We start from the raw sequence: 17,539 nt of genomic DNA on the forward strand, positions 1-17,539 counted from the left end.
CAAAGGTGTAATTTCATTGGATGTCTGGTTCTGTTTTTTTTTTTTTTTTTAATATTTTTATAAATGCAGATACTTGCACCTCTTTATTTCTGTTAGCACGGCCAAAGCCCATTTCCTTCATCATTAGTGGTGTGTTATTTCCAGTGATTCTTGATGCCCCATGTTGATTCATTTATGTGTGTTATTTCTTAGGTCACCTGGTCCTTGAGCAAGGTCTGTCCAGTGCCTTCCAACTGCTAGCATGAATGGGATAAGAGCTCACTCTCCCAGGCTTCTCTGTTCTTTCCTGTGCTGTCCCTCTCGTCTGGGACCTTCCTCTCTTCCCTCTGTCAGAGATAGCAGGGACCTTCCTCATCACAGCTGAGCGGCTTCTCTTTGTATCCCTGGGAGTTGGGAGGATGGGCCAGGGCATGCTGAAGGTGACCAGCCCCAGGTGGCCTGAGGTGGAGTGACTTCTTCCCAGCAGCACGCGCAGAATGCCTCCTGACTCTCAGGGTATTGCCCTCGGGTGTCATTTTGCAGTTTCCACAGAGTTCTGCTCAACTGGAAAGAACTGTGAAGAACCTTCAGTGGTGCAACAAGATCTGTGGCTGCTCTCTTCTGGGTTTGTTTTTTGTTTTGTTTTTTGGTTTTGGTTAAAATCAATGTAAATCATGATGGGGGTTGGATTCTTTATAATGTCACTCTTGGATAGCAAGCAAATAACAGATCACAAACGTGGCACTTACCGCTTTGTAAAGGTTAACTCTGAACAACACACAGCAAAGGAAAGATTTTGGAGTTGCCTAACTTATTGCTGACCCTGGAAAGTAGCTATTCTAAGTAATTTAAGGGCTCAGTTGAACTTTGGGGCATTAATTGTTTGGTTTGACTGCCTTTGTGGCTGAAAATAATTTATTGATGGTGAACCCATCTTTTCTATTTGGTTTAAACAGCCTGAGTGTTTAAAATAGTACATGAGGAAAAGCACATTTTGATATTCTTAAAATCCCAGGAGGTCATGAGGGTTACTCTTGAGGCATGGAGAGACTAACTGGCATGTCGTGTGGGAATCCAGGCAGATTCCCGGCAAGCCCTCAGAGACCCCGGTTCTGTAACCCTGTCCCAGGCCAGTTCAGCGGGGGACTGTTCCCCACCTGGGGCACGGCATGGCGGTCCCTGTGTAAGAGGTAGCAGAGCCAGAGCGTCCTGTGACAGAAGCTCCCTGTGGGCCAGCCCTAACTGACGTGCCTTGCAGCGTTGGCTGAGACGTTTGTCTTCCTTGCTCTGTAGGATCCACGGGTGGTCCTCCAGCTCTGACACAGAAATGATGTGGAGACATGGGGAACAAGACCTCAGGAATGACAGAAACGGCCTCTCACAGACAAGCTCTTGGTTCCAGTGGCCCAGCAGGCAGGGCGGTGGGGGGGGGGGGGGGAGATCTTGCAGAGCAGGAACTTTCCCTCAGAGCTGCCCGGGCTCTCACACTCCCCTTCCTCACACTGTCAAGTCAGGACAACCGAGACTCAGGGAGGGGAGGTCACAGCTCCAGACCCCGGGCCCCAAGTCCTGGTCTAATTACAGCCTCTGTCTTGTCTTCAAAAGAAACTATTGGAACCTCTCCTAATTACGAGCAAAATACATTTTCAGTCAGAAAAGCTGTAAAACTTAGAAAAGCACAGAAGGGAAGGTTAAAATACATATAATTCTGTGACCCAGAAATAGCTGCAGGTCACATGTTTTTGTGGTTCTTTTTGTATTTCTCTTATGCACCCAGAGACTTTAAAAAAATAATGGGCTTGGGGCGCCTGGGTGGCGCAGTCGGTTAAGCGTCCGACTTCAGCCAGGTCACGATCTCGCGGTCCGTGAGTTCGAGCCCCGCGACGATCTCGCGGTCCATGAGTTCGAGCCCCGCGTCAGGCTCTGGGCTAATGGCTCGGAGCCTGGAGCCTGTTTCCGATTCTGTGTCTCCCTCTCTCTCTGACCCTCCCCCGTTCATGCTCTGTTTCTCTCTGTCCCAAAAATAAATAAAAAACGTTGAAAAAAAAAAAAATTAAAAAAAAAAAATAATGGGCTTTACTGCACACAATTTGTTATAGCATGCTGCTCATCAAAAGAGAGTCCATGGGCAGCGTCATTGCCATCACCAAGGGACTTGTTAGAAATATAAGACTCTTGGGGCACTTGGGTGGCTCAGTTGGTTAAGCGTCCAACTCTTGTTTTCAGCTCAGGTCATGATCTCATGGTTCTTGAGTTCAAGTCCTGCATCAAGCTCTGCATGGAAAGCACAGAGTCTGCTTAAGATTCATTCTCTCTCTCTCTCTCTTTCTCTCCCTTTCTCTCTCTCTCTCCCTCCCTCCCGCCACTCCCCTACTTGTGTGCTCTCTCAAAAGAAATAAACTTTATAAAAAGAAAAAAAAAAAGAAATACACGACTCTCAGGCCCCAACCCAGACTTCAGCAGAGTCTGTTCTACAAGCCTTCAGATGACAGGTCTGCGCAGCCGCTTGTGGAAGCACTGCCATCAGCCACTCCCCACCCCTCACCCCCAGGCTGCAGTGCACTGGGGGCACTCTCCTATGTCAATCACTATTCTCCTGTAATGTGACTTTTTGTGACTATGGAGAATTCCCTCATATGGCAGTATCCCAACACCATCACCCATCTCGGGTTGATGAGCCTTTCGAAGTGTTCCCAGGGTGCTGCCATTAACAGATGCTTGATGATCTCCTGAAGGCAGGTTCCCCAAAGCACAGTTACTGGATCTGCAAGGGTTTTGAGGGCCACCAGACTGCCAGCCCAGAGAAGATGTAGCTTGACTGTCAGTTGAACTCTCGAATGCTTCTTAGGAGGCAACTGCTCTCGGGGAGAGCTCACACCTGGGTGAGGTACAGGCCTTGATTTGAGTCAGATTTTCCACTTCCTGGTTCTGTGATCGTGGACTGGTTTGTTTTCTCACCTGCAAAAAGGAGATTTACCGTTTAATTCAGAGGGGATTGTGAGCCTTGAATGAGAATATAAACCATCTGGGACCTGGGACCTGCTTTATTCTCTTCCTTCTGAATGAAATGAGCCCAGGGGCCTGACACAAAGCCCTTTGGTTTCCTTGCTTGAAAATTTTTCTGTTGGGATTTCTAAACTGCATTGTAATAGGAATGCATCAGGAGTGTTACTGACCTTTTAGTTTGGTTCTCCCATGTCCCAAGGGGTGTATGGCTTGGGCACTCCAAAGGACAAGGAGAGTGTCAAAGAAAGGAAATTCCTGAGCATTTTTCTTGAAATTGAGCAGAGATTTAAGAGGTACAAACTGTGCCGTGGAGAGCACACTGGGAGGAGGTGCAGAGGCGGGCGTGTGCAAGCAGGCTGGAGTGCATCTTCCTCGCCTGCTCCTCAGTGTACCTCTCTGTCCCTGAGACATCCAGCACCGCGACCCCATGATGGACTCACATAGCAAGTGGCAGGGTGGGCTCCAGTCTCAGTGTGGCTGATGGATGCCGGCCTCAAGCATGAGTGGGTTGCTGCTGTGGGTGGGTCCCTCTGGGTTTGACCAAGCTCATGCCTCTGGAGGAGTGCTGCTCACTGGGACATCAGAGAATCAGCCTTGAGGCTGTCTCTGACCTTCAGTAGTTCACTCTACCACCTGAGCCCATGAACTGCCTACAGGAGACACAGGAGACCCCTCCCCCATGTTGTCCCTCTTCTGGGAAAAGACTATTCTGTTAGCAGCCAACTCCTCCTGCCAGCATTGAGGCAGCTGGCCTTCAGCCTCTAAAGTGCACAAAGGCGAGTATATATATAAAAACCTTCAAAGGTCTTAGTGATTGTTTTGTAAGTTCTCTAAAACTCACTACTTTCTCTTATCACTATCAAGAGACAGTGGTCAGGCATTAATGTTTAAATTATGAACCATCTGACTAGAATTTTATATAGATGTATTTTGGAAAACAGAAAAGCAAGCTAGGACATTCTTAGAACCATCTTCAGAAGTCACCCCCTCCCCCTTGCTGCCCACTTGCTCCTTGGTTTCAGTGATAATACAGAATCACACCTGTCATCTAGAGCCTTCTGCCAGCCCTCCAGGCGTTGCCTGGAAACTGCTGATTGTCCCGGGTTAACAGCCTTTAGACTCTGGACAGAGTTGAGGCAGGTGGCACTGCGAAGCTGGGTTGCTGGGGTCCATCGCTTGTAAATGGCTCAACTGAAGGTATCAGAGAGGACATCACCAGGGAGGGCAACTTTGTGCCTGGGAGAGCCCGGGGAGCCTCATCACACAGGCTGCAATTGGTGATTTCTCTCCAGTGGTGTGGTCTGTGCACCTGCCAGGTGTGGTGTCTAGCAGGGAGTATTGGGAATCCTCTCACCCTACAGGGAGCAGGGTGAGCAGGTGCCCCACTCCCAGAAACATTTGGAAGGTCCCAGGAAAGCATTCACAAAACATATCATGGATCCAGGGTAACATGATAAGCCTTTAAGAACAAATAACAAGAAAGCCAGAGCTAAGGAGCACATGTTCGGTGGCAGAGATGAGTGTGTCCCCTACAGTGACCCCTCACTCCACAGGTAGTAAGTGCACTTCAAGGAGGGCAGGACTGAATGGATGTGCTGTGTGTCCCTGGTGCTGGAAGGAGAGGGAAGCATAGGACTTGGCTGTGTTAGGCTCAGAATTTGTTTGGGATTTTTTCAGCATCAGATCTTATTTCTCCCCGGGATCAGCCCTTAACCTAGATAGGAAATGCAACCTTATCCCATCATTGCCCTTTGCCTGCTTCTGTGGCGAACCCAGTAAAACAAAGCCCAGGTTTGTCATTTTTCATCCTCAGCAATTTGGCAGCGACTCCACTCAGAGGGAGGCGGGTAACAGCTCCAGACCAACTGCCTGCCGTGTCAGGTCATCTCCACACGTGGCCTTCCAGAGTTGGGGTGAACGAAGCAAGTGTATGTGTTTCTTAGCTTTTACTGCTCTGTGCTTCACACCTCCCTCCGGAGTGGCTGTGGTCCGCAGAGGCCCCACTTTCTCGTGCCTGAGGAGGTGGGGGTGCTGCCAGGCCCAGTGATGCTGCTTGGGGAGACAGAGAAGAAGGCTCTGGATCAGCACCCAGTGGTGTCCACTGTGGAATGTGGGGGATGGGACAGGGAAGGCCCTCTCTTCTGGCCCTCTCTGCTGCTGGTTTCCAGCAGGATGAAAGTGCAGGAGGCTTACTCTACATCCAGAGGGTGGCTTCCTTTTAGCAGCGCCTCAGGCCTGAGCCCCCAGGTGGGCTTCTGAGCGCAGAGAGATGGGGGGGAGGGGAGTGCCACAGGGACCACCCCTGGGGCCAAAGAATAGACTCTCAGAGTCTATTATCACGTGTTCTAGTAAGTTTATGACCTCCTTCCTTACAGATGTTAATTTATCTCCTGGGATTGTGGCCCCACCCCTGCCCCTGCCCTGAGCCTCACTCTCTTCTTTTGTTCCAAAGGGACAGCAACCCAGCAATTTAGGATTCCTTGTGAACCCAGGCCTTTGTGCTGTGTAAAGCCCTGCGCATGGACGTCCTCATCATTACTGTCTCATAAAAATCTTTTTACTGATAATTACTCAACCTCAGTGTCTGAGTCTGCCTATTTTGCGTGGGCCAGAATGAGGGGTGGTGTTATGTCTCCTTATTAATAGTCCTTGGAGCATGACTTCCTACCAAAAGAAAAAAAAAAAAATCTCAGCTCTGCATCTGCCGTGCTGCAGAAGTGCCAATCACATATGTAACATCCCAGATAAATCAAGCTGTAAGAACTTGCTTCGTGTCATTATTCTTGGTATATGTGCATTTAAAAAGAGAGTTTATTATCTCAGTAAACTGATGAAGTTAAACATGAACCAGCCTGGGATCCAGTGCCCTGTTTGTCAGGTGTGTGTGCAGTAGTCTGCACAAGGTGCACCTCTCCAAGACTGAAGGTTTTAAGTTACATAAGTTACATCCTGGCAAGGTATCCCCAGCACTAGAGTGAATTTGTATTATATTTTTCCAAGAATTATGCAAATACAATTTCTAAATTAAGGCTGCAAAGTTCGAAGCTCTTATGCTTACCTATTTTTGAAATAATGGCTTTGTAAAAGTCCCTAATAGAATTTTTTTTACTCTAATAACCTGAGAATTCTAAACTAATGTTCTTCAAATCTCCTGTGAAAGCATTCACTCCTGGATGTGTGAAAATAGGTTCCTCCTGTGAGAGCTGTCATGCATCACAGTCTGAGGCATGAGATTTATTGAGTATTTGTGTAGGCTCAGGCTTCATGTGTGAACACAGGTGCATGTGCACGTATCTACATATATACACCGCACTGTATGCATTCCCAGCTAAGTAGCTTATCAGCTTGCCCATTTACAAGAATTCAGAATACCGTGAAATCAATTGTTATATAAGTTTCAGAAAATGATGTAGTTTATCTTACGTAAGGTACTTGTTTATATGCTTATAAACTGTGCTATTTTTCGTGTTGATGATGGAGTTTGTTTGGATGAAGCTCTGTTGTTTATTTGTAAAGAAACAGCCCAGTGAATTGTGGCTCACTGCCTCATTCTTTCCAGATGCCCTTGCTGTTCCTGCCCAGCCTATAGCCAAAGGGAAGCTTGAGGATGGGAACAAGGCATCTGGAGCAGGGATGTCCTCTGCATCCATATTCCTTTACTCCCGAAGACCGTTGAACTTCTGCTCTGCATGGTTGTCCCTAAGAAATGTCTAAAGGAAGACAGTGGACAAGCAGAACCCAGGCTGGAGAAATGTGGCATAGTTTAGCTAAGTGGAGTGCTAGATGGCCTTGGGATCTGAATGGGTAGTTGATGCTGTCTCATTTTTATCAGAGATTAGACAGATTCATTTTTCTAGTGAGTATTATAAGTGCCTCTGGTTCATTTGTTCATTCATTCATTCAGCAGTGTTTATTGAGTACCTATTGTATGGCAGTACCATCCCGGTACATATTCCTTATCCTCAAGGAGTTAGTCTTCAAGTTTTACACACTTCACAAGACAGGGGATGATTTGCCTCTCTAGGTCAAGCCTAATTTTAGTTTTTCATGAGATAAGCGAGTCCAGGATACTGGGAACTTCAAAACTTGACCACCCAGTATGCTCTTTTATTCTCTCCTCTTGCTCCATTCAGAGCAGTATGACTCAGTATCCGAGTTCTCTGGTTTTAGCCCTTTGCTTGTAAGACTTCTTGGCTTTCTTTTCCCCCCAAATGTCAAATTAGATCTATCCCTTTCTCCTCCCTGTCCTTTCTGACAGTAGACAGAGAAGGTTTTGTGCACTCATATCTAGGTGTCTGCTTTTTTTTTTAAAGGGTAGGAGGTCCTCTAAGCACTTCAAGAGAAATGGCTGGCTGTGGTGAGTCCAGCGTTGACACCCCTGTCACTTTGGGGTGGATGCAGTGGTCAAGTCCTTTGCTCTGGAGGATAATAATATCTATCATGAATCACTAAGCTGCCACAATTTTTGAAGAGTGATTTCTCACAGGAACTTTGCGAGCATTACACATCTCATTTGCCTCAGTAACGTGAAACTTATTTTTCTAAAAAAGGTACAGGCAGATCCTGGTGTGACTCACTAGAGAACAATAGTTAAGTCACAGTTTATTTTCATCTTTTTCCCCGAGAAAAGGAAAAATTGATTAAACGTATAGGAATGTAAGCAGGCTTAAATCTATAAAGCAGAACTGGATCAAAGAGTCATGCAAACACAGTTAAGATTAAAATTGGCAAGTTCTATGAACAAAAGCTGCGTTGCGGAGGTCCTAGGTCATCCTGAAGGGGCACATCAGTCTTCTTGGGGAAGCAGAATTGAGGTTGACATCGCAAGGATAAGTAGGAGTTAATAAGAAAAAGGTAGGGTGTGAGGGCAGGGAAGAGCATGTTTGAAGCAGAGGGAACATCTGCAAAGGCCCTGGGCCAGAAGGAAATGGAATGTTTTAGGGAGGGAGAGCAGGCCAGGGCACACATTTGTGCTACTTGTACTCAGGGCCTGTGGCTGAAATCCAGACTGCCTCCCCCTCTTGTCCACATTGAGATTTACCCACATGAGTATTGCTCTCCATCCCTCCAATCCTACCCACACCTCCAGCTTTCATCTAAGATCATACCCGTCTTTTTTAATATTTTAGTGTGGAATTGCTGGAGACAAATTTTATCATGTCTTCTTTTCCAAAAACCTCTTTGTTTCACCTTTTTTTTTTTCTAGTAACACTTTTTTTATCCAGGAGTTTTGATGACATGTAATTTATATACCATAAACTTCACCTGTTTAAAGTACACCATCAACATATATTTCTAGTAGTGCAACTATGAGCATAATCTAATTTCAGAACATACTCATCTCACCCAAAAGAAACCTTGTGCCCATTAGCAGTCACTTCCTACTCCACCTCTCCACCCGCCCCCCCCCCCCCCCCCCCCGGCACCCCACTCCACAGCCCTAGTCAATCACTAATCTATTTTCTGTCTCTAGGGCTTTGTTTGTTCTGGATGTTCCATAGTGTTTGTGTCTGGCTATTTTAACTGAGCAGAGTGTGTTCACAGCTGATCCATACTGTAGCATGTATCAGTACTTTGTTCCTTTTTGTGGCCAAATAATATTCCATTATGTGAATATGCCACATTTTGTATCTGTTGATCAATTGGTGAATATTTGGGTTATTTCTATGTTTTGTTTTTATAAATAATGCTGTGAACATTGGTGTACAAGTTTTAATGTACACTTTTTTCATTTTTTTATTGTTATAAAATATACATAACAGCAAAGTTCATCATCTTAACCATTTTTAAGTGTACAGTTCAATGGGACTAAGTACATTCATATTGTTGTACAACCATCACCACCATCTATCTCCAGAATGCTTTTCATCTTTTTTTCAAGTTTGTTTATTTTGAGAGAGAGAGAAAGAGAGAGAGAGAGCACACTTGCACAAGCAAGTAGGGGAGGAGCAGGAAGAGAGGGAGAGAGAGAATACCAAGCAGGTTCCTCACTGTCAATGCATAGCCTGATGCGGGGCTCTAACCCATGAACCGTCAGATCATGACCGGAGCTAAAGTCAAGAGTTGGACACTTAACCATCTGAGCCACCCAGGCGCCCCAAGAATGCTTTTCATCTTGTAAAACACAAAGTATATAGCCATTAAACAATCACTCCCCATTACATCTTCCCTCAGACCCTAGAAACCACCATTCTACTTTGTCTCACTATAATTTTGACTCTTCTAAGTAGTGGAATCATACAGCATTTGTCTTTTTGTGACTGGCTTGTTTCACTTGCATAATGTCCTCAAGGTTCATCCATGATATAGCTTATTTCAGAATCGCCTTCCCTTTAAGGCTTACCTAATGAGGAGAGACTTTCTTCTGTCATTTTGCTTTTTTATTCTATACTTTATAGTTTTTTTTATCACTGATTTCATGCATTACTGTCTTCTTTTGAGTTTAGCTGATTTTTTGGTAGTGAAACATTTCAGTTCCTTTCTCCTTTCCTTTTGTATATATTCCATAGCTATTTTCTTTGTGGTTCCCATGGGGATAAATAACACTTAACATCCTAAAGTTGTAACACTTTAATTTGGATTTAAACCAACTTAACTTTAGTAACACAAAAACCTCTGTCTCCTTACATGTCTGTATCCATTCTTTTCAGTTGTTTATATCACAGAATAATGTCTTTATATTTTTTATGTGTCCTAAAACATAAACTAATAATTTTAAAAAATGCATCAATCTCTTATATAGAAAACAAAATGTGGAGTTACAAACCAAAGTTACAATACTGCTAGCTCTTAGGCTACTAATTGCTTTTTAAAAATGTATTAAATTCCAGTTCTTTCCTTTTGCCACTGTGGCCATTTCCAAGAGTATGATTAGGCTTTAGAAGAGGCTTACCTCTGGTGTCTTCCATTGTGGCAAAAAGGTCTGGTTGGTCCCCATTAGAACAATGTAAGTACTAATGCCAACTCCCATCAGCAGATCTGGAAGCTGATCAAAGATGGGCTGGTCATCCGGGAGCCTGTGACTATCCATTCCTGGGCTCAGTGGCAGAAAAACACTTTGGCCCTGCCAGAAGGTCAGGCTTATGGGCATAAGGAAGTGAAACGGTACTGCCAGTGCTGGATGAGGAGGATAAGAATTCTGCACTGACTGCTCAGAAGATAGTATGAATCTAGGAAGACTGACCACCTCAAGTGCTTTGAAGAGTGGCTCCAGGCCAAAAAGGAGGAAATTATCATGTCTGTGTCCAAGGAGGAAGAGGCCAAGAAATAAAACTCCCCCTCTTTTGTTTATACATACTGGCCTTGGCAGTTATATAGATCAATCATTCAATAAAACAAACCCTTATCTGCCAAAACACATATATGTGTATATATATATATGTCTCATAAATCTAATATTTTATATTAGGTATATTAGATCTAATATATATATATATATGTCTCAAATCACATAGAAAATAAAAAGTGGAGTTGCAAACCCATGTGCCCATGTGTTTACTTTTACTGAGAGCTTTATTTATTCATATGGCTTCAAATTACTCTTGGGGCACCTGGGTGGCTCAGTTGGTTGAATGTCTGATTCTTGATTTTGGCTCAGATTATGATCTCACAGTTCGTGAGTTCAAGCCCCACATCGGGCTCTGCGCTATTAACACAGAGCCTGCTTGGGATTCTTTCTCTTCCATCTGCTCTCTCTCAAAAATAAATAAATAAGCTTTTAAAAAAAATTACTGTCTAGTGCCCTTTTGTTCAACCTGCAGGACACCCTTGAACAATACTTGTAGGGCAGGTCTAGTGGTAATGAACTCCTTCAGGTTATGTTTATCTGGAGATATCTTAATTTATCCTTCACTTTTGAAGGACAGTTTTGCTATGTATATGGTTCTTGGTTGACATTTTTTCCTTTTAGCACTTAGAGTACATCAGCCCACTGCCTTCAGCCCTCTAGTTTCTGAGAGAAATCTGCTTTATTGAGGATCTCTTGTGTGTGTTGATTGGCTTCTCTCTTGCTGCTTTTGCGATTCTCTTTGTCTTCGGCCTTCAACAGTTTGATTATAATGTATTTCAGTGTGGGTCTTTTTGAGTTTAGCCTACTTGGAGTTCATTGACCTCTCTGGATGTTTATATTCATGTCATCAAATTTGGGAAGTTTTGGGTCACTATTTCTTCAGATATTCTCTCTGCCTCTTTCTCTCTCTCTTCTCAATCTGGGACTCCCACAATGCATATGTTGGTCTACTTGGTGAAACCCCTTATGCTCTATTCTTTGTACTTCAATCTTTTCTCTTTCTGTTCCTCAGACTCAATAATTTCCACTGTCTTCAATTTTTCTGATTCTTCTGCCTGCTGAAATCTGCCTTTGAATCCCTCTAGTGACTCTTTCAGTTATTGTATTTTTCAGCTCCAGATTTTTTTTTTGTTGTTTCTTTTTAGGTTCTCTCCTTTATCCATATTTCTGTTTTGTTCATACATTGTTTTGTTGACTTTCTCCACATCTTTCTTTAGTTCTTTGAGCATATTTAAGACACTTGTATTAAAGTCTTTGTTTAGGGGCACCTGGGTGTCTCAGTTGGTTGAGTGTACAATTCTTGGTTTTGGTTCAGGTCATGATCTTGCAGTTCTGGGATCAAGCCCTGCATTGGGCTTTGCACTGACACCATGGAGCCTGCTTGCAGTTCTCTCTCTCTTCCTCTGTCTCTGCTCCTCTCCCTCACTTGCTTTCTCTGTCTCTCTCTCTCTCAAAATAAATAAACTGAAAAAAGTATTTGCCTAGTAGATCTGCCTTGGGTCCTTTTTTTAGGGATAGATTCAAAACTGGATATTTGACTCTAATAATGTGGTAACTTTGGAAATCAGATTCTCTCAGGATTTGCTGGATTTTGTTTTTATTTTTATTTTTTCAATTGCTGTAGGCTGTCTCTGTGCTGAGGATCAGCCATTAAATTAATTGATTTTCATATATTAAACCAACCCACATTCCTGGGATAAATCCCACTTTTATGTTTGCTGGATTTGATTTGCTAGTATTATCTTGAGAATTTTTGTGACTATACTCATAAGAGATATTGTCTGTAATTTTCTTCTGTGAGGTCTTTGTCTGGTTTGGGTATCAGAATAATACTGGCATTATAGAATGAATTGGGAGTTGTTACCTTTTTTTGTGTTTTGGAGAACAGTTTGGGAAAGGAAAGTTTGCCATTAATTCTTTAAATGTTTAATAGAATGCAACAATGAAGATATCTGGGCCTGGGCATTTCTTTGTGGGAAATTTTAAGTGACCAGTCCCTTTTCTTACTGTAAGTATGGTCATATTTTCTATTTCTTATTGATTCAAATTCAGTGGTTTCAGAAATTGTCCATTTCATCTAAGTTATCTATATTTTTGGAATATAATTATTCATAATATTCCTTTATAATCCTTTTTATTTCTATAAGGTCAGTAGTGATACTCTTTGATTTTTGGTTTTAGTAATTTGAATCTTCTTTCCTTTTGTTTAGTTGAAGGTTGATCAATTTTGTTGATGTTTTGAAGAACTGACTTGTTTCATTGATTTTCAAAATGTTTTCCTATCCTATATTTCATTAATTTTTGCTCAGATATTTATTATGTTCTTTTTTCTGTTTGCTTTCAGTTTAGTTTGCTCTTCTTTTTGGTTTCATATGGTGGAAAGTTATGATATTGGTTTAAGATCTCTTTTATATAGGTGTTTGTAGGTATAATTTTTCCTTTAGGCATGTATCTTACATGTCTTGGTATGTTGTGTTTTTATTCATCTCAAAGTATGTTATAATTTCTTTTGTCATTTCTTCTTTGACTTCATTGGTTATTTACAGTGCATTGCATAATTTATACATATTTGTAAATTTCCCCAAATTCTTTCTGCTCTTGATTTCCAATTTATTTCCATTGTGGTTGGAGAATATAATTTATTTTTTTCATGGAGATATATATATGTATGTGTGTGTGTATATATATATATATATATATATATATATATATATATATATGTTCAAATTGGTTTATACAATTGCTCAAGTCTTTTACGTCATTGATGAATTTCTGCCTATTGTTTTTTTGAAAGTGAGGTCCCCAATTATTGAAATTACTAGTATTATTATTGAATTGTCTGTCTTCATTTTATCAATTTTTGTTGCATGTATATTGAGACTCTGGTTTTAGGTACATACCTGTTTATAACTGTTATGTCTTCCTGATGGATTTACCAATTTATCATTATAAAATGACTCTATCTATGGTTATAGTTTTAAAACCTGTTTTTTTTTCCTGACATTAATATAGCCATTTCATTGGTTACTTAGGAAAGTATTGTTTAATTTACACATATTGGCGACTTTCCCAAATCTCCTCTCACTTATTTCTAATTTCATTCCACTATTGCCAGAAAGCATACTTTCTGTAATTTCAGGCCTTTTAAATCTCTCTAGGCTTGTTTTATAGCCTATCTGTGGTCTATCCCATAAAATCTCTCATGTGCACTTGAGGAGACTTTTTATTCTGTTGCTGGGTGGAGTGTTCTATAGATTTCTAGTTGGTTAATGTTATTCTTTCAAATCTTTCATTTCTTTGTTGATTTTCTGCTTAGTTGTTCTGTCAGTTATTGAGAGCCGGATATTAGAATCTTCAGCTATTACTTTTGAATTTTATATTTCCATCAGTTTTTGCATCATCTAGGAAGAAAAGCTAGCTCTAAGACTCTGAAGTCTCTCTCAGTGTTATCTCATTTTTAGGACATTGAAAAGTAAAAGACTCCAGTGATTAGATGATACTTTCAAGGCATATATTTGGAAATGGTTCTAAGATTTTCAAATGATTTGGCACATGAACACTGGTATTCAGACTTGTTCTCATTTGCTTTTAAACAACGTAAACTGCATTTGTGGATCTGTGATTATTGACTTTAATTTTTTTTTTAAAGTTACTTCATTGTAATTGTCATCACTCACCCTCAGAATCTCAGGTATAACCACACAGGTGTAGGTAGAGTCAGCTTTCTCCAGGACATGGTGACTCCAAATCAAAGCAGCCACAGACACTGGAAAAAGTACAGGAGAAGCACACATAGATTTGGCCTTATGAAATACTATCACCCGGCCCAAATTTAGCTCTATTTTTAATCTTTTCAAAGTCATGTTGCTCTGTAAATAAAATATAGTTTCCTTCAATAAGGATTATTTATTTTTTACAAAGTCAGGTTTCAATAATTCTCTGGAGAATTTCCCCAGCCTTAAATTGGGTTATAAAAATAGATCTATTTCAGGAACCAGATGATTTACTGCTTTTCATTTTACTGGCCCCTGTGTCAGTCATCTACAGAAGCCTCTCTCATTTTGTCAACTGTCTTGTTCCTATGTTGTGTTCAGTTCCTTGCTCCAGGCACTGTCCTAGGTGCTGGTAGGACCGCAATGGACACAACAGGCACAGAGTTCACCCTTCCAAACTTGAAGTCTTGGAAGGGTGGGGAATGCTAGACAGATATCTTATAAACAAGTCTTTGTTAACAGTGTTGGTGTTAATTTTTTTAATGTTTATTTAGTTTTGAGAGAGAGAGAGGCAGGGCATGAGTGGGAGAGGGGAAGAGAGATGGAGACACAGAATCTGAAGCAGGCTCCAGGCTCTAAGCTGCTAGCACAGAGTCTGACTCAGGGCTCTAACTCATGACCTGAGCTGAGTCGTCTGCTTAACCAACTGAGTCACCCAGGTGCCCCAGTGTGGGTGGGCATTATGGAGAAAGGTGCAAGTGCTGAGAAAAAATACCACTGGGATATGAATATGGCCTGAAAGATATTGTGGGATTAATAGGTCTGTAGGGATGTGCATGATTATGTGATCAGGGTATGCAATCAGTTTATAGATATTTTTCTTTGCCTTGTATAGGTAAATATAATAGATTGGAACCTTTAAGATACCATATTAAAATCTATTCTCATTCTTCATGTGAATAAACCTTTGTAGAATTTTTCAATATAAGCTGCAGCTAATGATGAAATTCTTCTATAAGCTAGAAAGAAGCCTGTGGTTACAATTAGGTTTCATAGAGAGGGAGTGGGGCAACCCCCACAGGGAGCCTTCACTGGATGTAGAACTCCCCTAGATTCTGTAGGTGCCCAGATCACACTGATGAATGCTGTGAACTACAGAGGGAGCTGGAGGCTCAGCCCCCTTTTGAGTCAATGAGAACCCCTGAAGAGACCCCCTCAGGTCCAGACTTAAAGAGTAAGTTTTCCTTTATTTGGACTTGAGCTGTCAGAACAACAGGTTTGGGGTTGGTGCAAGAAGGCAGAAAGCTGGAGATAGGCCTGAATTGCAATCTACTTTACTCTTAGGATTGCCTTTGCTGCATCCCAAAGGGTTTTGACTGTCGTGTTTTCATTTTCCTTTACTTCCATGTATTTTTTAATTTCTTCTTTAATTTCCTGATTAATCCATTCATTCTTCAGTAGGATGTTCTTTAACCTCCATGTATTTGAGGGCTTTCCAAATTTTTTCTTGTGGTTGATTTCAAGTTTCATAGCATTGTGATCTGAAAATATGCATGGTATGATCTTGATCTTTTTGTACTTGTTGAGGGCTGATTTGTGACCCAGTATGTGATCTATTCTGAAGAATGCTCCATGTGCCCTTGAGAAGAATGTGTATGCTGGTGCTTGAAGATGAGATGTTCTTAATATATCTGTTAAGTCCATCTGGTCTAGGATGTGAAAAAAGCCATTGTTACCTTATTGATTTTCTGCTTAGTTGATCTGTTCATTGTTGTACGTGGGATAGTAAAGTTTCCTACTATTATCAAAGAGTTTCTTTATGTTTGTGATTAATATATTTATTTGGGTTCTTCCAAGTTGGGGGCATAAATATTTATAATTGTTAACTTTTCTTGATGGATAGACCCCTTAATTGTGATATAATGCCCTTCTTCATCTCTTGGTACAGTCTTTGTTTTAAAATCTAGTTGGTCTGATACAAGTATGGCTACTCTGGCTTTCTTTTGACTCCATTAGCATGATAGGTGGCTCTCTATCCCCTCACTTTCAATCTGCAGGTGTCTTTAAGTCTAAAATGAATCTCTTGTAAGCTGCATATAGATGGATCTTTGGTTTTTTTCCCCCCATTCTGATACCCTATGTCTTTTGATTGGAGCATTTAGTCTACTTACATTCAGAGTGATTATTAAAAGATACGAATTTAGGGGCGCCTGGGTGGCGCAGTCGGTTAAGCGTCCGACTTCAGCCAGGTCACGATCTCGCGGTCCGTGAGTTCGAGCCCCGCGTCAGGCTCTGGGCTGATGGCTCAGAGCCTGGAGCCTGTTTCCGATATTGTGTCTCCCTCTCTCTCTCTGCCCCTCCCTCGTTCATGCTCTCTCTCTGTCCCAAAAATAAATAAAAAACGTTGAAAAAAAAAATTAAAAAAAAAAAAAAGATAGGAATTTAGTGTCATTATGTTACCTATAGAGTTGGTGTTTCTGGTGATGTTCTCTGGTCCTTTGTAGTCTTTGTTGCTTTGGTCTTCTTTTTTATTTTTTCCTCCACTAAGAGTGCCCCCCCTCCTTAAAATTTCTTGCAGAGCTGGTTTAGTGGTAAGGCACTCCTTTGGTTTTTGTTTGTCTAGGAAACTCTTTATCTCTCCTTCTATTCTGAATGACAGCCCTGCTGGATAAAGGATTCTTGGCTGCATATTTTTCCTATTCAACACATTGAATATTTTCTGCCACTCCTTTCTGGCTGTCAGAAAGGCTGAAATTAACAACTCAGGAAACAACATATGCTAGTGAGGATGTGGACAAAGGGGGACCCTTTTGCACTGTTGATAAGAATGCAAACTGGTGCAGCCACTCTGGAAAACAGTATGGAGGTTTCTTAAAAAGTTAAAATTAGAACTACCCTATGACCCAGCAATTGCCCTACTAGGTATTTATCCAAAGGATACAAAAATGCTGATTCAAAGGGGCACATGCCCCCAATGTTTATAGCAGCATTACTAACAATAGATAAATTATGGAAAGAGCCCAAATGTCCATTGACTGATGAATGGATAAAGAAGATATGTGTGTGTGTGTGTGTGTGTGTGTGTGTGTGTATAGACACACACACCTGTATGGATACACACACAATGGAATACTACTCAGCAATGAAAAAGAATGAAGTCTTGCCATTTGCAGCAATGTAGATGGAACTAGAGATTATATTATGCTAAGTGAAATAAGTTAGAGAAAGACAAATATATGATTTCATTCATATGTGGAATTTGAGAAACAAAACAGATGAACATAAGGGAAGGGAAAGAAAAATAAGATAATAACAGAGAGGGGGCAAGCCATAAGAGACTTCTAAATACAGAGAACAAACTGAGAGTTGCTGGAGGGGAGGTGGGCTGGGGGGTTGGCCAGATGGTGATGGGCATTAAGGGGGGCACTTGTTGGGATGAGCACTGGGTGTTGTATGTAAGTGATAAATCACTGGGTTCTACTCCTGAAACCAATACTACACGATGCTAACTATCTTGAATTTCAATAAATAAATTTAAATATATATAATGGAA

The 17,539-nt window shown here is 41.6% G+C and overlaps 1 protein-coding gene and 1 pseudogene across 3 annotated transcripts in view; both read left to right on the forward strand.

The window, feature by feature from the left end:
- Positions 1–17,539, forward strand: part of CRACDL (CRACD like) — a 144,753-nt gene that overhangs the window by 56,413 nt on the left and 70,801 nt on the right. The window lies entirely within an intron of this gene.
- On the forward strand, positions 9,852–10,255 carry LOC109271949 (60S ribosomal protein L19-like; annotated as a pseudogene).

The sequence above is a fragment of the Panthera pardus genome, unplaced genomic scaffold, assembly GCF_024362965.1.
Source record: "Panthera pardus isolate Hobbes unplaced genomic scaffold, ASM2436296v1 HiC_scaffold_25, whole genome shotgun sequence".
In the NCBI taxonomy this organism is placed as follows: domain Eukaryota; kingdom Metazoa; phylum Chordata; class Mammalia; order Carnivora; family Felidae; genus Panthera; species Panthera pardus.